Source organism: Stenella coeruleoalba (assembly GCF_951394435.1).
Source record: "Stenella coeruleoalba genome assembly, chromosome: 9".
Classification (NCBI taxonomy): Eukaryota; Metazoa; Chordata; class Mammalia; order Artiodactyla; family Delphinidae; genus Stenella; species Stenella coeruleoalba.
In genome coordinates this window covers 63,410,581-63,435,417 of record NC_137155.1, presented here as the reverse complement: position 1 = coordinate 63,435,417, position 24,837 = coordinate 63,410,581, and the positions used below count along the sequence as shown (strand labels likewise).

General features: G+C 39.0%; 1 protein-coding gene across 4 annotated transcripts in view; it reads right to left on the bottom strand.

Moving 5' to 3' along the window:
* Positions 1–24,837, bottom strand: part of LOC307192045 (uncharacterized protein) — a 440,635-nt gene that overhangs the window by 298,994 nt on the left and 116,804 nt on the right. For all 4 annotated transcript variants that reach the window (XM_079932466.1, XM_079932465.1, XM_079932467.1 and 1 more), the window contains exon 2: positions 3,817–3,952. The gene's annotated coding sequence lies outside the window, so the exon portion shown is untranslated. The remainder of the gene's footprint in view (positions 1–3,816; positions 3,953–24,837) is intronic.

Here is a 24,837-nt window from a genome sequence, read left to right as displayed (position 1 = left end):
CTCAACGGGAGAGGCCACAACAGTGAGAGGCCCACGTACAGCAAAAAAAAAAAAAAAAAAAAAAAAAAAATGGTCCAAAGATTTGAACAGACATTTCGCCGAAGAAGATATCTGGATGGCAAATAAACACATTAAGATACTTAACATCATTAGCCATTAGAAACATGCAAATTAAAACCACAATGAGACACTTCTATACACCTATCAGAATAGCTAAAAAAAATTCTGACAATACCAGATGCTGACAGTCAGAGAGTAACAGAACTCTCATTCTTTGCTGGTGGGTCATCAAACTTTTTCAGTAAAGAGCCAGATAGGAAACTGAACGTTTCCTGCCAAGAGGCAACATAGAGGATATTATGTAGGTACTGATAGATCAACCATTTAGAAATGTAAAAACCAGTATTAGTTCATGGGTCATACAAAAATAGATGGTGGCCAGATTAGGGCTATGGACCATAGTTTGCCAACCCCTGTTCTACAACATAGCCAGTGCAAGAAGAAAACACACACACACACATACACACACAAATTGAAAGAAGGAGGACAAATTATAATTATTTCTGATGATATAATTGTCTTTCAGGCAAACTCAAGGCATTAACTATTCAACTTGGAGAATTCAGGAAAACGGGTAATTATAAAATGCCCACAAATTATAAAATACCAATAAACATGGACCTAGATCCATTTAAAGCCAGTGGTTCTCATCTGGTAAAGTAGATCTTCTGGGAGAATTTTTAAATGCAGATTTTGGGGCTCCCACCCCAGATTTTCTAATTCAAGAGTCCTGAGTCAAGGTCCAAGGATCTATATTAAAAACAAGCTCTCCAGTTGATCCTAACATAAGTAGTCCACGAACCATACTTTAAGACGTTCTGTTTTAATTCTTCACATTAATCTCTTCTAAATTGAAGTTTGTTAACCTTTTGGGACTCTCAAATACCTGTGAGAATTTTATAAAGATTCATACAGGGACTTCCCTGGTGGTGCAGTGGTTAAGAATCCGCCGGGAAGATCCCACGTGCCTCAGAGCAACTAAGCCCCTGCGCCACAACTACTGAGCCTGCGCTCTAGAGCCCGTGAGCCACAACTACTGAAGCCCGCGTGCCTAGAGCCCGTGCTCCTCAAGAAGAGAAGCCACCGCAATGAGAAGCCCGCACACCGCAATGAACAGTAGCCCCTGCTCGCTGCAACTAGAGAAAGCCCGCACGCAGCAACAAAGACCCAACACAGCCAAAAATAAATAAATAAATAAAAAATTTTTTAAAAGATTCATACAATATAAAATGGACACTGCCCCACCCCACCCCCACACTCCCCTGTAAATCCACATATATACCAAGGAGTGAAAGAAAAGTCTCCTATTGCAATGGGATGGGGGACAGATAGGTTTTAGTATGGCTTCACTTGAATAAGGGACTTGGGCTACAATACTGGGTTACACTTGCTTGAATTTTGAGAAACAATTAGGAGAAATATTGGAGGGCAGTGAAGTGTAAACAGAGAACTAGCCCACAGGAGTAGATTTTAAGTCTTTTTGTGCAGACCATTTTGGGTCTTCAAAGGCAGCTTTCTCCACCTTCCCTCAATACCCACCCCCTCCTACCACCACTACCACCATTCACAACCACAGTATATCTGTCCATCTTGTATCTTGCAGTTATCATCCCCAGCTTTATGTACCTAAGGGCATGTTCAGCCTTGAGCAGAAGGTCCAAGAAGAGGAGGAAGTGACAAATACAACTGGAAATCTTACTTGGGGGCAGAAAGTCAGGGAAAAGTTTAGAACTTTATCCTAAAAATAATGGGTAACAGTTAAATGATGGGGAAATTGGGGAGAGTAAAATGACAAAAGGAGAGTTTTCATGTCAATATAATGTCTTTCTAAATGAGTAAAGGGACATTTGCATGTTTTTTATTATTTTCACTTAAGACTTCGTTCACATAATCTCACAGTTGACTGAACACTCCCCTCTGACCTCTTCCTCCTCAGGGACCAACTCAGGTTTAATAGAAGCTTTTGTCTCTATCTCTGGCTTTGACAGCTGGGAGATTAGCAGCAACTTGGCTAATTAGTATTTAACTGTTTGCTAATGTTCCAGTGGGTCTGTCGATCACAATCTAGTTTAAAATGGATTCAAAGTTTTCAAAATCTTGAAAAAGGATGCTGTGTCAGAACTGATTCAATTTCTTGAAAGGATTCAAGCAAGAATCAGATTTACATTTATGATCTTTTCAGTCACATTCCCTAACAAAACCATGTTTTGAATTGGAAATATGCCACAGTCCTCTTTAGGTGCAGGGGCTATGGAATGAGAGTAAAGAATGAATTGAAGGGTCTCCATGGAGACATGAGCTCTCATGGGTCTCCACAGAAAGCAGTCCTGCAATGACATGCTCTCATATGCTTCCCGGGGGGCTTAGGAGACACATGAGGAGATAAGCCTCAGTATGTGATATTTAGCCCCTGAAGTTTACTAAAAGGTACCATTCAACTTGATGCCTACTTTTATTCATTTGGGCAGTCATTCAAAAAAAATTTCCTTCTTATGTGCTAGGCAGTGAACTAATGGTGAGGATACAGAGATGGAAAGATCTGGCCTCTAAAGAAGCTGACATTTTAGAAGGGAGACAGGCGTGTAGACAATTACCACGCTATATGCAACACGATGTCTTAATAAGGCATAGCATGGAGCAGTAGGGGCACAGAAGAAGGAAGACCTAAGACATCTGCTTAAGAAAGACTTCAGAGGAGGTAGCACTTTGACTAGGTCTTAAAGGATGAGTAGGAGATTCCCAGAGGAAAAGTAGGGCAGAGAATTCTAGGCAGAGGGAACAGCATTTTTAAAAGCATAAAACAAAATGTAAGGCAAAAGGCAATGGTTAGATCATGGGCGTTTCATATGCCATGTTAAGGAATTTAGACTTTAGTCTTTAGAGCAATATGCTCTAAAGTCAAGACATGCCAATTGACTAGCTGTGTGAGCTTAAGTTAATTACTCTAACTTTCTGGAACCTAGGGTCTTCATCTGAAATGGGGGTAACCGAATGTCCAAGTGCCAGCACAGTGTTTCACATATAGGAGGTGCTTGAATCTACTGCATATAAAAGTACCTCAAACAAAACAGGTGTTTATATCTCTTCACATAAGAGTGCAGAGGCAGGCATTTCAGAACTGATACGGCAGCACTGCTACCTTCAGGGACCCAGGCTCCCCTACCCTAGAATGTGGATTCCACCTTTAGGATCTCCTCATGTACAAGGTGGTTATCAGAGCTCCATTCTGAGCAAGAAGAAGAGCAAAGGGGAGAACCTCCCAGCTGGATCAACTTGAAGCTTTAAGCAGCCTTCCTAGAAGCTCCACACAACCCTTCAACTTTCATCATATCGGCTTTCATATGCCTATGCCTTGGCTGCAGGAAGTCTAGACTATAGAGTTTTTTAGAGGAGCATATTTCCATACCAAATAAAACCAGGGCTTTGCTACGAAGAAGGAAGGGGAGAATGGACGTCGGATGGTCATTAAAGGGTGGTAACAGAGTACTCGACTAAGACTCGTTTTATCCCCTCTTTGGCAAGTCAGCACAGTTTAAAAGGAAAACATGTTTTGAAGTCAAACACATTTGGGTTCACACCCCACATCTGCCATTCATTCACTACATAAACTCATTCACCTTAAACACTCTGAGCTTCAGATTTATCACATATAGAACAAAGGCAGTAATGCTGACCGAACAGGCTGTAGAATACCTGACACGTGTACTCAGTAGATAAAGATCACCCCCCGACCCCTTCCAGTCCTCTCTCACCAACCTGGCAGAAGTGTAGAGCATCAGGTCTAAGTCCAGCTTGTCAGTCAAGTGTGTTCTTCCATCCTTGGGAGAGAGACACCAGAGTCAGGATCTTCTGAGTGAGTCAAAATCAAAGTCAGAGAGTCCAGGTCTGGCATCTGAAGAAGGAAGGCAGAGAAGGGGGATCAAGGTGTAAGTCAAGAGAATGCAAGCTAGAGAAAAAAGAACATAGCAAGAGACAGAGTCTAGAGACATTGTTGCCACTGGAGAAGCAGGATGTGACGTTCTGGGTGGGGGAACTCTAATTTTCAAATATCAAGGGGACACTATTAAGTAACAGATTATATTAAATAAAGCCTGGACTCTGTGTGAAATGGACCTGATGTTAAATACAATTCTTTGGTGTATGATCTGTCCAATACAAAAGCTCCCTGGTAGAGGGTTGAGGGGTCCAAACACAAAAGCATCTAATAGTGGTATCTAGGGGCTGGTAACCTTGAAGTCTGCAAACAGCATGAAAAATAAGCAATTAACTTCATGAATATCTTAGTCCCTGATATTTGATTGCAAGGAACAGAAACTCACACAAAGCAATTCAAATAAAAGAGAAGTTTATGGAAAGGATACAACTGGCAATTTCACGGCCACTTGAAACCAGAATGGACTTGAATGGTCTCTTTGGGAGCCCATGAGGCCTGGACCTTGTCAGCTAGGAAGGAGGCTGCTGCCTGGTCTTTCATTTCTGGTTCTCTCTGCCCCCTGCTTCATTTCCTGCCTCTATCAGCACATTGCCCTTCTCTGTTTACTCATAACTTGTGAACTCTTTCTTAACCTTAACGGTACACAGCATTTCATTGCAATGGTGATGACTCAGGCTCTTACTCCACAAGTCTCTTCCATTCAAGTGTCTACATCTAATAGCTACAATTTCCTAGTCTCTTAGTTAAACTCAACCTCTAGGTTGAAAATCTTAGCTCAACCAGCCTAGACTGTTTCCCGAGGCAGATGTCCAGTTCTAGTCTAATCAGCTGTGGCTAAAGGGTAGGACAGGGTCATATAGCTCTGTGGACAATCAAGCCTTCTTCTGTTCTCCTAAATTCATGATATGAGTAGACAAGAGTAAATTCAAGACTTAAAGTTATAGTTGCATAGCTAAGATGTGCCATCTACTACCACACTCCTACCACAGTCACCAGGACATGACCTTTGCTGTTATTTCCACTGCTATGACTCCCTCCAGCACTATAACAACCCATACCACAATCATTTCTACTATCACTCCATCCTCATCACCACCATTATCGCCACCACCACCCTCACCACCACAGTCCCTACCATAATCACTTGCCATGATTACAATCATACCACCCCCTCCATCATTAAAGCCATCTGCACCTTCACCTCTCTCATCACACAACCACTACTACCACTACTTCCATTACCACCATCACCACCACTTCTATCACCACCACCATCGTCATCCCCCTCCAAAATTCCCACCAGCACCATTCCATTACCACCATTATTGCTGCCACTACCACCACCTCCATCACTGCCACTACCACCTACACGATTGCACCCAACCCCTACCACAATTATCATCACTATCACATTACTACCACCACTACCACTGCCTTCAACATTGTCATCACCACCATCATCACTATTTCTGCCACTGCCTCCATCACTACCACTATCTCTACCATCATCACTACCACTACCACCACTGCTATCGCCACCTGTAAAAACCTAGGCTGAAAACAGGATTATACTGTGGGTGACCTACTCTTAGCAGAAAGAGGAGGTGTAAATAGGATAGGTGCCTATTACTTTTCCAGCTACAGCAATGCCAGTAGTTCTCCATAGTCATCTAGTCCTGAAAACTGACAGGTGTCTTGTCCTCCATAGCCAATCAGTCATTAAGTAATATAGATTCTTATTTCTAATTTGCCATCTCTTCCTAATTTTCCTTTCTGCTGCCATCATCCCTCATTTCACAAATGGATGATTAACCTGTTTCCTAACTGGCTCTCTGCCTACAGTCTATCTCCCTCCAAAGCATATCTCACATCTTGCCAAATAAATCTTTTTAAAATATTGATTTCATTGCTTTTCTGCTCTGCTCAAAAAGCCAAATTTTCCCATCTAGAACTAAAACTCTAAATCCATATTACTTTTCAAGTCTTATTTCCCATGACTCTCCCCCTGGACCTCTGGGATCCTGCTAGGCTGACACACTCATTATTCTTCAAACCTAACATGGTCAATGCACATCTCCACACTATTGTTCAAACCTGTCCTCTCTTTGGTCTGTCTTCTACAGTCCTCTATTTCTACATAAATTCTACTTATTTCTCAAAACTGGGCTTAAACCAAACATCCTCCATGGAATTTAAGGGATTCCTCTTAAGTAGATTAAAGGATTCCACTTCAGGATGACAGACTAAATTCCCATGATAGACTCTCCATCTCCTGAGTCCTTAGAAAAATGATGGTAAAGCAACAGAAAGGTATAAACCTATAACAACAAGTGAATAGAAGGATACTCATCAACAGACAAGAGATTTTAAAAAATTTCCAGATGATAGAAAGTAAATGCAGGGGCATCAGTGGCTTGAAGCAGAGCAGGGGAAACAGCAACTCTGAGGAAGCTGCAGGAATCCAAAAGCAGCAGAACCACAGAACCTCCGGACTCAGAGGGAACACACACAAGAGTGGAAATAAGAAGCAGAGCTGAAAACCAGGGAATGAGTGACAGGACTATAAACAAAATAGCAAACACCTCCTTCCTTGCACAAATCTCAAGCAGGCAGGGAATTATCCATAGCCAAAAAAGGGGGGGGGTATTTTTCTTTAAAAAAAAATTACAGTATATCTGGAGTGAACCAAGGCAACTCCTGGAGGTATTAGTGCCTAAAAGTAAAGCAGTCATCATCCTGGCTTTTGGAAGCAGAATAATTAGCTCCCCAACTGCTCGCCTGAAAGGCATGTCTGCCAGTAACAAGTCCATGCCCATGTACAGAGATTTGCCTGCCTAGTCCATACTCTTAAATATCAACAAACACTCAAAGGTTTCCAGACATTTTAGGGGAAAAAAGCAGTTTGAAACAGAAAGAACAAGGGAAACTGAACATGAACATAATTAAAGTTCAGTGATTTTAAGAAATAAATCTAATCAGCAGGCTCAGTGAGATTTGAAAAGCTGTTTAATCCACAAATCAAGAATAGGGGAAGGAATGATCAGGGTATAAGAAAGTAGTTTTGGAAATTAAAAATATGATTGTGAAATAAAAATTCAATAAAAGCACTGGGGAAAAAGTCTAGAAAATCTCTCAGAGCATAAAAGTAAAAAGGCAAAGGGATGAAAAATATGAGCAATAAAGATTAGAGACGCAGAGCATCAAACCAGGAAGTCTAACATCCACTAAGAGAAGAGTGAAATGAAGAACAACAAATAAGTGCAGAGGAGATAATTATCAGAGAAATTTTCCAGACCTAAAGAGGAAAGTGAATTTCAAATTGAAAAGATCTACAAAATACAAAATGGAATGAATCAGAAAAAACTCACCCTTAACCTATCATTGTCAAAAATAGCTATTTTTCATTTATAAAGCCAGATAGGACCATATAACATTTGGTAAAATCTATGTATACATACATATACAACACTTAATATATGCAGTCAAATGTATCTTTAATAAAAATATACATAATACATGCCATCAATAAAAATAAAAACAAAGGTAATGGGGAAAGAAATGGAGGCTTAATATAATTTAATACTAATACAAATTATGCCTACAAATAACTCTATATTGGCTGTTTTGATATCTGGTAGAGTAAGTCCTCCAGCTTTGTTCTTCTTCGATTGTTTTGGCTATCTTTAGTTCTTTTCATTTCTTTATAAACTTTAAAATTAGCTTATAATTTCCACAAAGAAAGAATAAAAACAATGAGATTTTGCTTGGGATTGCACTGAATCTATAGATCAGTTTGGTAGGGAAAGAATACACATCTTCTAAAAATATTTAGTTTTCCAATCCACGAACATAGTACAGTTCCATTTATTTAGGTCTTCTCTAATTTCTTGCAATAATATTTTATAGTTTTCTGGGTAATAGCCCTGAATATCTCACATTAGACATATTTGTAGGTATTTGATGTTATTTTTATCCTATTGTAAATGATATATTTTTTAAATTTCATTTTCTAACAATCTATACAATTGATTTTCATAAGTTTGAATATTGACATGTATACGCAGCCACCTTATTACGCTCACTGATTAATCCAAATCTATAGACTCTTTTGCATTTTCTATGCTCAGCAGTACAGCATCTGCTACTAATGATGCTCAGAATTGGGATTACTGTGTCAAAGGGTATGAATACATTTAAGGCTTTTGATTAATATTGCCAAAATACTGTCCAAAAATGTTGTTTATTATTCTTCAATCAGCAATAAATAAAAGTGCTGATTTCATCATTTTCCCATTAGTATCGAGAATTAAATTTAAAGTGTTTTTTTAATTAATTAATTTATTTTTGGCTGAGTTGGGTCTTTGTTGCTGTGCACAGGTTTTCTCTAGTTGCGGTGAGCGGAGGCTACTCTTCCTTGCAGCGCACGGGCTTCTCATTGTGGTGGCTTCTCTTGTGCAGCACAGGCTCTAGGCACACAGGCTCAGCAGTTGTGGCTCACAGGCTCTAGAGCACAGGCTCAGTAGTTGTGGCGCACAGGCTTAGTTGCTCCACGGCATGTGGAATCTTCCTGGACCAGGGCTTGAACCCATGTCCCCTGCACTGGCAGGTGGATTCTTAACCACCTGCGCCACCAGGGAAGTCCCGAGAATTATCTTTAAAAAACAATATAAAATCAGAGGATATTTTAAAATGAGACTTTTTTCTAGTGTGATCAGTGTTGGTCCTCAATTTTCGAAATTCCAAAGATCCAAGGGGTTCAGATGTGTGTAACACAAGAATATTTCCAAAGAGCTGGAAATTCAAAGACAATGTTATCAATTGGCTGTTTATATACACTGTTTATATAAGTTTTGTGCACTGCTATTTTCTGATAATATTAGTATATTAGCATTTTCCCAGATTATTATAGGCATTTTGTAAAGAAAAGTCATTGGCACTAATGGTATAATATTCCAACAGGTGAATATATAATATTGTACTTTGTCATTCCCATGTTGTTAGTCATTAAAGTTTACCCATTTTTTTTGTTATTATAAATAATGCTGCAATAGACCATAAGGCTGTTCCATTAATCTAGTTAATTTTCTTACACTAGATTGCCAAAAAGAGAATTACTGGGATAAAACGTGAATATTTTTAGGCTACTGATACATTGTCAAATTGCGCACAAATCACTTGAAAAGCACTTTTAGAAACATAAAGTAATATGGTTTGGGGGACAAGAAGGATGTGTTTTCATTTTTTTAAGAGGAAAACATTCCTACAGAGGCAAATTTACAATGAAGGTAATGAAGCATGGACTGCAGGGCTCCTCACTTGCACAGGCTCCTTCCTAGGCCTTGGATGACCACTGGTAATGTGCTCGCATGGTCACATGTTGTTTGTTTTTTAAGTTGCTGAAGTAAGACATTTTAACCCAATTTGCAAGATTGCTGTATCTTTCCACTCTATCTGCTACTTCATCACACCTCCCATCAGGTTGGTGGTTTCAAAATGTCATGTGCAAGCTTTCAAGCCTCACAAAACCTGCATCTGTCCCTAAATTTCTACTTAAGATCGGCAAGTTGAAAAATGCCGGTATCCATATACTAAACCCTATGGAGCTCATGTTCCCAAACAGAGCTGGTTTTGAGAAAAGCCAAGAGCTGTGCTCTGGGCCAGCTCTTGGATGCAAGAGCAGGATAAAAGCTCCTAAAACTCTATTTGTTGAAAGATGGCTTTCCTGGACAGATGGAAAAGAAGACTGCCAGAGGCTCAGCCTTCAAGAGGAAGAAAAAGTCTCCATCAGGATCCTTGCTCTGGATTCCAGGAACATGATCCAGTTCCTTTCGTCTGTGTGACTGTGCTCACAGCCCTCGGCACCATTCCAATGATCAGCCTGAAGGAAGGGCTCTCCAAAGCACCACGCCAGGGCCACGCTTCAGAGGCACTGAGGGTGCCAAACAGAGATCAGAGAACTGCCCAAGAAGTGGCTGAGATACTCAAGACTAGGATATGGTCTCCTGGTGCCCACCAACTTCATCCTTCATTAGGGCCTTCATTAGGGAAAAGGAGTGAAAAGCGACAAAAAAATTGTATTCTCACATACAAAACTCTGTTCCCCCATCCAAAATCTTTTTGTTTTTCCCTTTACTCTTACAGGAAAGTAGGAATAGGAATTGACTGATTGAGGTTTCTTACAGGAAAGACTGACTGAGGAAGAAAAATAGATGATGGTAGGGACATTTAAGGCCCCTTAGAAGTGGAAGGCGGGGAGAGGCACTTCAAGCTGACTAAAGGGCAAGCATATGTCCTTGATTGGAGGGGGAGAGTCTCAGTTCTTAATATTCCCTTCTGTTGTTTTGGTTTGTCATCTGTACTGATGGGATAAGTCTCTCTCCTTCACAGAGTCCCATCTTTGCTATTGGAAATAAGGGCCATAAAAGAGAGAGGAAAGGGGACTTCGCTGGTGGTCCTAGTGGTTAAGACTCCATGCTTCCAACGCAGGGAGTCTGGGTTCAATCCCTGGTCAGGGAGCTAGATCCTGCATGCCATAACTAACAGCCCACATGCCGCAACTAAAGATCCTTGAACGTGGCAACGAAGATCCCGTGTGCCACAACTAAGACCCGGTGCAGCCAAATAAATAAATAAATAAGTATTTTAAAAAAGAGAGAGAGGAGAGGATCTGAGTTTGAGAGGGAAGAGGAGTGAGGGAAAATAGAGGAGGCTTGGGAAAGAGACCACAGGGTGCAGCGAGAAAGTCATGACTTCTAGTTCTTGAATTTTGATTCATATATTAAAGCAAAAAGAGACTTCGAGTCTTTTAAGTCGTCTTTTAAGTCAGAATTTTGCATATACAACAATAATCAATACACAAATTAAAGCTTTCTGGGGGGCTGATTTCAAAACTCCATCTGAGAGCAGTCTCCCTTGTTTCCTGCAGTCTGCTCTGCCTGTGCTCCCAAGAGCTGGACTACAACACTCCAATGCCATGTCTGAGGCAGAATCTAACCCCAGACTTGAAGGATGCTAAATCTCTCCTAGTCCTTGGAATGTCATTACCATTACAGTTGAAAAACGAGGGCGATGAACAGTAGTGGCAGGTTTTTTCAAGTTTACATAAACACTGGCTGCAGGGAGAGGGCTGGAACACTGGAATCAAAGTATCCTTGTCACATCAGTGCTTTAAATCTCTAAGCAACTCCTTGAAGATCATCTGGCCTCTGTGAACACAGAAGCTGATAAAAGGCCCCTCTAAGCTCACTTATCTGCTCCCACAGGCACAGACTGTCCTAAAGTGGCATCCTGGGGAACCCAGCCACCCAGTGGTGCCTGGGAGGTGAGTTGGTCCCACAAGACAGAGGCAGGCTTCTGGGACGTTCCTGCAGGTGTACTGGGCTCAAAAAAGACTCCAGACTGTGGTGTTCTTCCAGGTAAATTACACTTTAATCCCCTGCTAAGCCGTATTTGTTACATCTGGTCAAATAAACTCCCAGGGCTACCAAAGGGCTGCATGCTGCCTGTGGAGAGCAAGGAGAAAGAGGGGGAAAGGGTCTGTGTCCTTTGGCTAAAAGATCAGGGATCTATCACTTGAACAAAAGAAAAAGCTGGACCCAAGAGGTCTTCCCCAGGTCTTGCCCACCAGGGCACTCTCTGAAGCACTTTCACTTTTGAAAAGTAAATACTGATGTGAGCCCAGTATCCCCTGAGGGCCTTGCTTGGCCTCTAGCACTGCTCTTGAGCATGTTAAATCACGAAGACAAACATTAAAGAGGAGAAAAAGTTCCTTAGCCTCAAATCAGCAAGCAGCCAATGACCAGTAGCCATGTAGACAGTTCAAGTGAGTGATTTCAGCCAGCTAATCCAATTTTCCCTCCATTGGAGGCCACTTTAGACAAAAATAACCAATGTAAACTGCCTAGTACAGTGCCAAGCACATCATATTTCATCAAAAAATGTTGGTTCCTATTAAACGCATGCCCTGCGTTTCTTTGTGGGGCTGGCTCTTGAATAACGTAAGCTCAAAGGAAGTCATGACATACAGAGGATATGGGTCAAGATGCAAGATTTTATTCCCACTACTGAGATGGGAATTGTTAGATCAGTTACTAAAATTAATCTTGGGAAAATTTCTAACAATAGAAAAAAGTAAACATCATAAGCAACTTCTTTACGATGGTATGATGTGTGTTATTCTCAATGAAAAAACTGTGACTAATTTCTTTTAACTTTATTTTTTTATACAGCAGGTTATTAGTTATCTATTTTATACATATTAGTGTATATATGTCAATCCAAATCTCCCAGTTCATCCCACCACCACCCTCCCAGCCCACTTCCCACCATGGTGTCCATACGTTTGTTCTATACATCTGTGTCTCTATATATCTGCCTTGCAAACTGGTTCATCTGTACCATTTTTCTAGATTGCACATGTATGCATTAATATACAACATTTGTTTTTCTCTTTCTGACTTACTTCACTCTGTATGACAGTCTCTAGATCCATCCACATCTCTACAAGGGACCCAATTTCGTTCCACTTTATGGCTAATATACCATTGTATATATGTACCACAACTTCTTTATCCATTCGTCTGTCGATGGGCATTTAGGTTGCTTCCATGACCTGGCTATTGTAAATACTGCTGCAATGAAGATTGGGGTGCATGTGTCTTTTTGAATTATGGTTTTCTCTGGGTATATGCCCAGTAGTGGGATTGCTGGGTCATATGGTAATTCTAGTTTTAGTTTTCTAAGGAACCTCCATACTGTTCTCCATAGTGGCTGTATCAATTTACATTCCCATCAACAGTCCAAGAGGCTTCCCTTTTCTCCACACCCTCTCCAGCATTTGTTGTTTGTAGATTATCTGATGATGTCCATTCTAACCAGTGTGAGGTGACACCTCATGGTAGTTTTGATTTGCATTTCTCTAATAATTAGTGATGTTGAGCGGCTTTACATGTGCCTCTTGGCCATCTGTATGTCTTCATTAGAGAAATGTCTGTTAGGCTTTCTGCCCATTTTTTGATTAGGTGGGTTGTTTTTTTAATATTGAGCTGCAGGAGCTGTTTATATATTTTGGAGATTAATCCTTTGTCCATTGATTCGTTTGAAAATATTTTCTGCCATTCTGAGGGTTGTCTTTTCATCTTGTTTATAGCTTCCTTTGCTGTGCAACACCTTTTAAGTTTCATTAGGTCCCATTTGTTTATTTTTGGTTTTACTCCCATTACTATAGGAAGTGGGTCAAAAAAGATCTTGCTGTGATTTATGTCAAAGAGTATTCTTCCTATGTTTTCCTCTAAGAGTTTTATAGCGTCTGGTCTTACATTTAGGTGTTTAATCCATTTTGAGTTTATCTTTGTGTATGGTGTTAGGCAGTGTTCTAAATTTTTACATGTAGCTTTTACATGTACAAGTTTTCCCACTACTACTTATTGAAGACACTGTCTTTTCTCCATTGTATATCCTTGCCTCCTTTGTCATAAATTAGTTGACCATAGGTGCCTGGGTTTACCTCTGGGCTTTCTATCCTATTGATCTATATTTTCGTTTTTGTGCCAGTACCATATTGTCTTGATTACTGTAGTTTTGTAGTATAGCCTGAAGTCAGGGAGTCTGATTCCTCCAGCTCCACTTTTTTCCCTCAAGATTGCTTTGGCTATTCGGGATCTTTTGTGTGTCCAGACAAATTTTAAGATTTTTTGTTCTAGGTCTGTAAAAAAATGCTATTGGGGGCTTCCCTGGTGGCGCAGTGGTTGAGAGTCTGCCTGCCAATGCAGGGGACACAGGTTCATGCCCCGGTCTGGGAGGATCCCACATGCCGCAGAGCAGCTGGGCCCGTGAGCCATGGCCACTGAGCCTGTGTGTCCAGAGCCTGTGCTCCGCAACGGAAGAGGCCACAGCAGTGAGAGGTCCACGTACCGCAATTAAAAAAAAAAAAATGCTATTGGTAATTTGATAGGGATTGCATTGAATCTGTAGATTGCTTTGGATAGTACAGTCATTTTCACAATATTAATTCTTCCAACCTAAGAACATGGTATATCTCTCGATCTGTTTGTGTCATCTTTGATTTCTTTCATCAGTGTCTTATAGTTTTCTGTGTACAGGACTTTTACCCCTTTACGTAGGTTTATTCCTAGCTGTTTTATTATTTTTGTTGCAATGGTGAATGGGATCGTTTCCTTAATTTCCCTTTCTGATCTTTCATTGTTAGTGTATAGGAATGCAAGACATTTCTGTGCATTAATTTTGTATCCTGCAATTTTACCAAATTCACTGATTAACTCTAGTAGTTTTCTGGTGGCATCTTTAGGATTCTCTATGTATAGTATGTCATCTGCAAACAGCAACAGGTTTACTTCTTCTTTTCCAATTTGGATTCCTTTTGTTTCTTTTTCTTCTCTGATTGCCATGGCTAGGACTTCCAAAACTATGCTGAATAATAGTGGTGAGAGTGGACATCCTTGTCTTGCTCCTGATCTTAGAGGAAATACTTTCCATTTTTCACCATTGAGAATGATGTTTGCTGTGGGTTTGTTATATATGGCCTTTATTATGTTCATATAGGTTCCCTCTATGCCCACTTTCTGGAGAGTTTTGATCATAAATGGGTGTTGAATTTTGTCAAAAACTTTTTCTGCATCTATTGAGATGATCATATGGTTCTTATTCTTCAATTTGTTAATATGGTGTTTCACATTGATTGATTTGCATATATTGAAGAATCCTCACATCCCTGGGATAAATCCCACTTGATCATGGTGTATGATCCTTTTAATGTGTTGTTGGATTCTGTTTGCTAGTATTTTGTTGAGGATTTTTGCATCTATATTCATCAGTGATATTGGTCTGTAATTTTCTTTTTTTCTAGTATCTCTGTCTGGTTTTGGTATCAGGGTGATGGTGGCCTCATAGAATGAGTTGGGGAGTGTTCCTTCCTCTGCAGTTTTTTGGAAGAGTTTGAGAAGAATGGTTGTTAGCTCTTCTCTAAATGTTTGATAGAATTCACCTGGGAAACCACCTGGTCCTGAACTTTTGTTTTTTGGAAGATTTTTAATCACAGTTTCAATGTCATACTTGTGCTTGGTCTGTTCATATTTTCTGTTTCATCCTGGTTCAGTCTCAGAAGGTTATATACCTTTCCAAGAATTTGTCCATTTCTTCCAGGTTGTCCATTTTATTGGCATAGAGTTGCTTGTAGTAGTCTCTTAGGATGCTTTGTATTTTTGCAGTGTCCATTGTAACTTCTCCTTTTTCATTTCTAATTTTATTGATTTGAGTCCTCTCCCTCTTTTTCTTGAAGAGTCTGGCTAAAGGTTCATCAATTTTGTTTATCTTCTCAAAGAACCAGCTTTTAGTTTTATTTATCTTTGCTATTGTTCTCTTTGTTTCTATTTAATTTATTTCTGCTTTGATCTTTATGATTCCTTTCCTTCTACTAACTTCAGGTTTTGCTTGTTCTTCTTTCTCTAGTTCCTTTAGGTGTAAGGTTAGATTGTTTATTTGAGATTTTTCTTGTTTTTCAGGTAGGTTGTATTGCTATAAACTTCCCTCTTAGAACTGCTTTCCCTCTTAGAACTGCTTTTGCTGCACCCCATAGGTTTTGGATCACTGTTTTTTCATTGTCACTTGTCTCTAGGTATTTTTTGATTTCCTCTTTGATTTCTTCAGTGATCTTTTGGTTATTCAATAATGTATTGTTTAGCCTCCATGTGTTTCTGTTTTTTATGTTTTTTTCCCTGTAATTGATTTCTAATCTCATAGTGTTGTGGTCAGAAAAGATGCCTGATATGATTTCAATTTTCTTAAATTTACTGAGGCTTGATTTGTAACCCAAGATGTGATTTCTCCTGAAGATGTTCCATGTGCACTTGAGAAGAAAGTGTAATCTGCTGTTTTTGGATGGAATGTCATATAAATATCAACTAAATCTATCTGGCCTATTGTGTCATTTAAAGCTAGTGTTTCCTTATTAATTTTCTGGATGATCTGTCCATTGTTGTAAGTGAGGTGATAAAGTCCCCCACTATTATTGTGTTACTGTCGATTTCCTCTTTTATAGCTGTTAACAGTTGCCTTATGTATTGAGGTGATCCTATGGTGGGTGCATTTGTAATTGTTATATCTTCTTTTTGGATTGATCCCTTGATCATTATGTAGTGTCCTTCTTTGTCTCTTATAACATTCTTTATTTTATGTCTATTTTATCTGATATGAGTATTGCTACTCCAGCTTTTTTCTGATTTCCATTGCATGGAATATCTTTTTCTATCCCCTCACTTTCAGTCAGTATGTGTCCCTAGGTCTGAAGTGGGTCTCTTGTAGACAGCTTATATATGGTCTTGTTTTTGTATCCATTCAGCAAGCCTGTGTCTTTTGGTTGAAGCATTTAATCCATTCACATTTAAGGTAATTATCGCTATGTCTGTTCCTATGACCATTTTCTTAATTGTTTTGGGTTTGCTTTTGTAGGTCCTTTTCTTCTCTTGTGTTTCCCACTTAGAGAAGTTCCTTTAGCATTTGTTGTAGAGCTGGTTTGGTGGTGCTGAATTCTCTTAGCTTTTGCTTACCTGTAAAGCTTTTGATTTCTCTGTCGTATCTGAATGAGCTCCTTGCTGGGTAGAGCAATCTTGGTTGTAGGTTCTTCCCTTTCATCACTTTAAACATATTATGCCACTCCCTTCTGGCTTGTAGAGTTTCTTCTGAGAAATCAGCTGTTAACCTTATGGGAGTTCCCTTGTATGTTGTCGTTTTTCTCTTGTTGCTTTTAATAATTTTTCTCTCTTTTTAATTTTTGTCAATTTGATTACTATGTGTCTTGGCACGTTTCCCCTTGGTTTTATCCTGTATGGGACTCTGTGCACTTCCTGGTCTTGGGTTGCTATTTCCTTTCCCATGTTAGGGAAGTTTACGACTATAATCTCTTCAAATATTTTCTTGGGTCCTTTCTCTCTCTCTTCTTTCTGGGACCCCGAAAATGCAAATGTTGTTGTATTTAATGTTGTCCCAGAAGTCTCTTAGGCTGTCTTCATTTCTTTTCATTCTTTTTTCTTTATTCTGTTCTGCAGCAGTGAATTCCACCATTCTGTCTTCCAGGTCATTTATCCGTTCTTCTGCCTCAGTTATTCTGCTATTGATTCCTTCCAGTGTATTTCTCATTTCAGTTATTGTATTGCTCATCTCTGTTTGTTTGTTCTTTAATTCTTCTAGGTGTTTGTTAAACATTTCTCGCATTTTCTTGATCTTTGCCTCCATTCTTTTTCCGAGGTCCTGGATCATCTTCACTATCATTGTTCTGAATTCTTTTTCTGGAAGGTTGCCTATCTCCACTTCATTTAGTTGTTTTTCTGGGGTTTTAGCTTGTTCCTCCATCTGGTACACAGTCCTCTTCCTTTTTATTTTGTCTATCTTTCTGTGAATGTGGTTTTCGTTCCACAGGCTGCAGGATTGTAGTTCTTCTTGCTTCTGCTGTGTGCACTCTGGTCTCATCTCTGTACATTTCTTGACCAAATCCAGAATCAGCCATTTCTCAAACAGCTTTGATTCCTGTCAAAGATCATCTGCAAATCCAAATGATAACTATAATGTGAGGTTAAGAGCTCAGGCTCTGGATTTGAATGCCAGGTCTACCATTTACTTGCTGTGTGATCTTGGGCAAGTGAGTTCACCTCTCTGAGCCTGGTTTCTCATGTAGGACTTGACAAAACTGTAGCTGGTGTGATGAGCAGCGGTCAGAAGCACAGGCTTTGAGGACAGACAGATCTGGGGCCCTGCACTCTGGTTTCTTTCCAGATCTCTCAGAAATTCCTCAGGTCAAAGAGCAATCAGGGCAGCACCGCCTGCTGGAGAGGAAACCCATGTGTGAGGATGCCCTGCGAGACGGCACCATGGCACGCTATTGCACATGTGCACCACCCAGGGTCCACCCGTGCCTGTGACGAGTTTCTGATGACACTAGCAAAGCAAAATAAAGATGACATTAGGTTTGTCCAGGAATCTGAGATTATAACTTCACAGATTCCATTTTTGCATAGTGATACCTACTCTTGACTTTGAGTCTGGAATGATGTAAGGAGCCTTACTTTGACCATCTTCTCACCTAGTTTAAGAACTACACCAAACCATATCGATCATGTAGATTGCAAATACTCTTAAGCAAAGCAATCATTCTCATTTAACCTGATAAACTAATAAAAAAAGCAATGATCATAAAAACAATTTTGAACTGATTTGTCTAGTGAGAGTGGGCAAGCACTGACTCATTTGCTCACCAGCTGACTTACTCATTTAGTATGTTCTAGGAACTGTTTCAACTATTGAACAGAGATGAACAAGACCCAGTCTCTAACCCACTGTCCCCCACAACCATAAACACACACAGGCATACACATATAGGATCCTATAGTCAAAGGGGGTGACACTCATATAAAGGAAGAATCACAATACCAATCTGATAAATAGCAGAGACCTGCCAAAATGATCCAAGATCACAGGAGAAAATCCAGATTGTCAACCCATTCAATTAAAGAAGTCTTTGCAGAAAAGGTGAGCTTTCCGTTGGTCCTTAAAGCAGCCAATCTGGTTTGCATGTCTAAACACCCACCCAATTAGCTAACCAAGCAGACAAGAACATTACATACAGAGAGAAACTCACCTATTAGTGTCATGAGAATATGATGATAAAAAGAGAGAAAGGAAATGAAAGGAAGGAAAATCAGGAAAAAATGTACTGTTATTTTAAAAGTACCTTTTAAAGTGCACTAATGGCTGCCACTTCCTTGGAGATTCATCAGAAAGGAAAGAAGAATTTACTGATGGATAGAGGAATGGATAGATCTGAGATAAAGCAAACAGAGTTAACTGTAATTGTCCAAACTAAGTGAGTATATGGGTGTTTCCTGTACAATTCTTTCAACTTTTCTGTATGTTAAATTTTCTCATAATATAATGTTGGGGAAATGTTACCTTACATAAAGTTTTCCTGAATGATATGTGCAGTTTTAGATTTTATTTATCTTTCATTAATTGTCCATTGCCATTTTAAGTAGCCAATGAAAAAATATTTTCAAAGGGCTTTATTCTAGTTTTTTCTCCTGTAATCCCCTACAGATTATTTAGGAGCACAGGGGCTAATTGATCTCTAGGGATCCATGAATCCTAGGATAAAATTCCTGCTTGAGGGATTTCATTTAGAAACTAAAAGATAATTTAAATTAGCATCTACATACTGGTGATGGATTACATTTGATTAGCCTGTAGAACCTTAACCGTGGATCAAAAATAGGTGAAGACTTCCATTTTAATATGGCAGGCTAAGTACACACATGTACCTCCTCTCTCTGCCAAAGTCTATTTGAAATGACACAAAATATGTAATTGAAAAATAAATTTATAACAACCTGGGGAACAGGAAATGATATCACCAGTAGACCATACGTTTGGGAGAATTTCTAGAAGTTAGAAAACTAATAAGATCAGATTGATAGAGAAACCAGTAGAATAAACTATACACAAAACAGGAAGGGGAAAAGGCTGCTGAGAAGAGAGTTGTTCACCCCAGGAGTTTTAGAATCTTCAAATGCAGAGAATACAAATCAAATCCTGGCCATGGGGCAATGCTCAGGACAATTAAGGGACTGCTAGATGAGCAGCTTGGTCTGTAGTCCCCATCCACTCCTGCATATGTACAGGGAGGCTAGGTGTTTGTCTCCAGGACAAAGCCTTGAGAATACTTTCCATGGTGGAAAGTCCGCCTTTAGGGGCTGTGGGAAGAGGGTGTCCTAACACTTTTTGAGTTTGGAAAGAGAGAAAAGTAGAACAGAGCTCCAGAAAATTCTCGTCCTACATAATGATCATGCAGGGAAGGTAAGTAGGATAAAAAGCGTTTTTCTAGGAATGAAAACACCAAAGTATTCTAGTATCAAGGTAAAAATCTTCCTTATTTTGATAAGTGTGTGGAACCCCAATTTGCCTCCCTCACCCACTCTAAAATGAAACATGCCTGTCAGCAGGCCCATCTACTCCTTATTCCTTCCAATCAGGGAGAAACCTATTATGAAAACAGATATGCACAAAAAAGGAAATCCATGCCAACCTCAAACACTCATCATCCAAGTCTTTCATTTATAAATTTAAATGAGCAATGAAAGATCACCAAACATCTGAGAAAAACCAAGGGTAGCAAAGAAAGAGTCAAGATGAACAGGCAGAAAGAACAATTCTGAAGAAAACGAAAGATATAATATTTGAAAGTGAACTTTAAAAGTTCTAATTAGCAACCTCCAAAATTTTCAGGAGGATGTTTTGCTCCTGAAGAACAAGGTACTGTAAGGTGCTATTTTTAAAGAAGAAATCAAAGAATAAGGAAACAACTGCTCAAAAGAAATGCATGAAATTTAAGTAATTAAAATGGACCACCCAAAGGCCAAATTAGAGATATGGAATACAAAGCAAAGAAATTTTCCATAAAATAGAACAATAAACAAAGAAATAAAAATATGACAAAGAAAGACTTAGAGGATATATTTAGAAGATCCGTTTAATATAAAATGAAGAAAGAGATAACAGACTGGAGAAGGGGAAACAATAAAAGAAACAATACAGGATAATTGAGATGAATAAAGACTTGGGACTTCACTATTGACTGCTGAGCAAAAATATTGAAAAAATATGTTTATCTAGACATATCCCCCCAAATTTCTTAACTCATCCTGAAAATAAAGGAATGAATTATTTACGAAGGAACTACCTTTTGACCACTGTCCAACTTTATTTTTCAACACAGGATGCTAGAAGAATATGACATTGTCACTTAATGTATATGGTAAAATAAATGTATCTTCAATTTTCAAAAATAAATGCAAGGAAATTCTTCATCAAAACAAAATGAACAAAGAGGAAGACTTGAGGTAAAAGGGTTGGTGATAAGCAAAGATAACTAAAAACAATGGCTAAAGGATTTTAATATGGTTGTGAACTTGAGGCAATTGTTAGGAAATATTGAGGCAAACTATGAAATCAAAAGTAAACAGTCTTAAACTAAAATTAAATATGATTTTAACTAAACAAAAATTTGTGGTGGTAGAGAGGAAAAGCAAAATAAACTTAAAAATATTATTCCATATGTACAGTATAGTCCATATGTACAGTATAGTCATATTTATTCAGAAAATCACACTTATTTATGCATCAATAAATCTGAAAGTGTAATATTCATTAAGAACATTTCCAGGGGTTGTAATGGACTTTCACTTTTACTGTTTAGACTTCCATTCTGCTGTAACTTTATAACAATTTGTGTTGCTTTTATAATTTAAGAAATTAATACATTTCCACAGATGTTCATAAAAATTTAAGAACAGTCATTAGAATAATAAAATAACGCTCACCAATGAAGATATACAGATGACAAAAAAAGCATATGAAAAGATAATCCATATCATATGTCACTAGGGAAATGCAAATTAAAACAATAATGAGATACCAATACATACCTATTAGATGGCCAAAATCCAAAACACTGACAACACCAAATGTTGGCAAAGATGTGGAGTATCAGAAACTCTCCTTCATTGCTGATAGGGATGCAAAATGGCACAGCCACTTTGGAAGACAGTCTGGCAGTTTCTTACAAAACTAAGCATATGATCCAGCAGTTGTGCTTATTGGTAACTAAGCAGATGATGAAAACTGTTCACACAAAAACTCACATAAGAATATACAGCAGCTTTATTCATAATCACCTAGATGTGGAAAAAACCAAGATGTCCTTCAGTAGGTGAATGGATGAATAAACTGTGGTACATCTAGACAATGGATTAGTATTCAGTGCCAACAAGAAATGAACTGTCAAGTCATGAAAAGACATGGAGGAAGCTTAAATGCATATTACTAAGTAAAAGAAGCCAATCTGAAAAGGCTACATACTGAATGATCTCAACTATATAATATTCTGGAAAAGGCAAAACTATGGAAACAGTACAAAGATCAGTGGTTGGCAGGGGTTAGAAGCAAGAAGAAAACAAAACTGAAATTATACCTCTTCCCTCCGCCGTCACTGAATTGCCCTGGAGCCCGAGGGGAGGGTGGGCTCACTGAGGCTGCCAGCTCTGGAGGGGCCCCAGCAGCCAAAGCAGCGACAGTCCTGGGGACCGCAGGCCGGATCACTCATCCTGGGGTAAGCCAGCTGCCTTGTCATGAGGACACTCAAGCAACCCTAAGGAGAGATTCATCTGGCAAGGAACTGAGACCTCCTAGCTACAGCCACATGACCAGGTGTCAGGGCTGTGCCTCTGAGGTGGGAGAGCCAACTTCAGGACACTGGTCCACAAGAGACCTCCCAGCTCCACGTAATATCAAATGGCGAAAATCTCCCACAGATCTCCATCTCAATGCCAAGACCCAGCTCCACTCAACAACCAGCAAGCTACAGCACTGGACGCCCTATGCCAAACAACTAGCAGGACAGAAGCATAACCCCATCCATTAGCAGAGAGGCTGTCTAAAGGCATAAAAAGGCCACAGACACTCCAAAACACACCAACAGACGTGGACCTGCCCACCAAAAACACAAGATCCAGCCTCATCCACCAGAACACAGGCACTAGTCCCCTGTACCAGGAAGCCTACACAACCCACAGAACCAACCTTAGCCACTGGGAACAGACACAGAAAACAATGGGAACTGCGAACCTGCAGCCTGAGAAAAGGAGACCCCAAACACAGTAAGTTAAGCAAAATGAGAAGACAGAGAAACACACAGCAGATGAAGGAGCAAGATAAAAACCCACCAGACCTAACAAATGAAGAGGAAATAGGCAGTCTACCTGAAAAAGAATTCAGATTAATGATAGTAAAGATGATCCAAAATCTTGGAAATAGAATGGAGAAAATACAAGAAACGTTTAATAAGGACCTAGAAGAACTAAAGAGCAAACAAACAGTGATGAACAACACAATAAAAGAAATTAAAAATTCTCTAGAAGCGATCAATAGCAGAATAACTGAGGCAGAAGAACGGATAAATGACCTGGAAGATAAAATAGTGGAAATAACTACTGCAGAGCAGAATAAAGAAAAAAGAATGAAAACAATAAAGGACAGTCTCAGAGACCTCTGGGACAACATTAAACGAACCAACATTCGAATTATAGGGGTCCCAGAGGAAGAAGAGAAAAAGAAAGGGACTGAGAAAATATTTGAAGAGATTATAGTCAAAAACTTCCCTACTATGGAAGAGAAAATAGTTAATCAACTCCAGGAAGCACAGAGATTCCCATATAGGATAACTCCAAGGAGAAACACTCCAAGACACATATTAATCAAACTATCAAAAATTAAATACAAAGAAAAAATATTAAAAGCAGCAAGGGAAAAACAATAACACACAAGGGAATCCCCATAAGGTTAACAGCTGATCTTTCAGCAGAAACTCTTGCAAGCCAGAAGAGAGTGGCAGGACATATTTGAAGTGATGAAGGAGAAAAATCTACAACCAAGATTACTCTACCCAGCAAGGATTTCATTCACATTTGACAGAGAAATTAAAACCTTTACAGACAAACAAAAGCTAAGAGAATTCAGTACCACCAAACCAGCTTTACAACAAATGCTAAAGGAACTTCTCTAGACAGGAAACACAAGAGAAGGAAAAGACCTACAATAAAAAACCCAAAACAATTAAGAAAATGGTAATAGGAACATACATATCAATAATTACCTTAAATGTAAATGGATTAAAAGCTCCAACCAAAAGACACAGACTGGCTGAATGGATACAAAAACAAGACCTGTATATATGCTGCCTATAAGAGACCCACTTCAGTCCTAGGGACACATACAGACTGAAAGTGAGGGAATGGAAAAAGATATTCCATGCAAATGGAAATCAAAAGAAACCTGGAGAAGCAATTCTCATATCAGACAAAATAGACTTTAAAACAAACACTATTACAAGAGACAAAGAAGGACACTACATAATGATCAAGGGATCGATCCAAGCAGAAGATATAACAATTGTAAATATTTATGCACCCAACATAGGAGCACCTCATTACATAAGGCAAATACTAACAGCCATAAGAGGGGAAATCGACAGTAACACAATCATAGTAGGGGCTTTTACACCCCACTTTGACCAATGGACAGATCATCCAAAATGAAAATAAATAAGGAAACACAAGCTTTAAATGATACATTAAACAAGATGGACTTAATTGATATTTATAGGACATTCCATCCAAAAACAACAGAATACACAATGTTCTCAAGTGCTCAAGGAACATTCTCCAGGATAGATATCTTGGGTCACAAATCAAGCCTTGGTAAATTTAAGAAAATTGAAATCATATCAAGTATCTTTTCTGACCACAATGCTATGAGACTAGATATCAATTACAGGAAAAAGTCTGTAAAAATGCAAACACAAGGAGGCTAAACAATACAGTACTTAATAAGCAAGAGATCACTGAAGAAATCAAAGAGGAAATCAAAAAATACCTAGAAACAAATGACAATGAAAACACGACAACCCAAAACCTATAGGATGCAGCAAAAGCAGTTCTAAGAGGGAAGTATATAAGCAATACAATCCTAACTCAAGATACATCTCAAATAAACAACCTAACCTTACACCTAAAGCAATTAGAGAAAGATGAACAAAAAAACCCCAAAGTTAGCAGAGGAAAGAAATCATAAAGATCAGATCAGAAATAAATGAAAATGAAATGAAGGAAACTACAGCAAACATCAATAAAACTAAAAGCTGGTTCTTGAGAAGATAAATAAAATTGATAAACCATTAGCCAGACTCATCAAGAAAAAAAGGAAGAAGACTCAAATCAATAGAATTA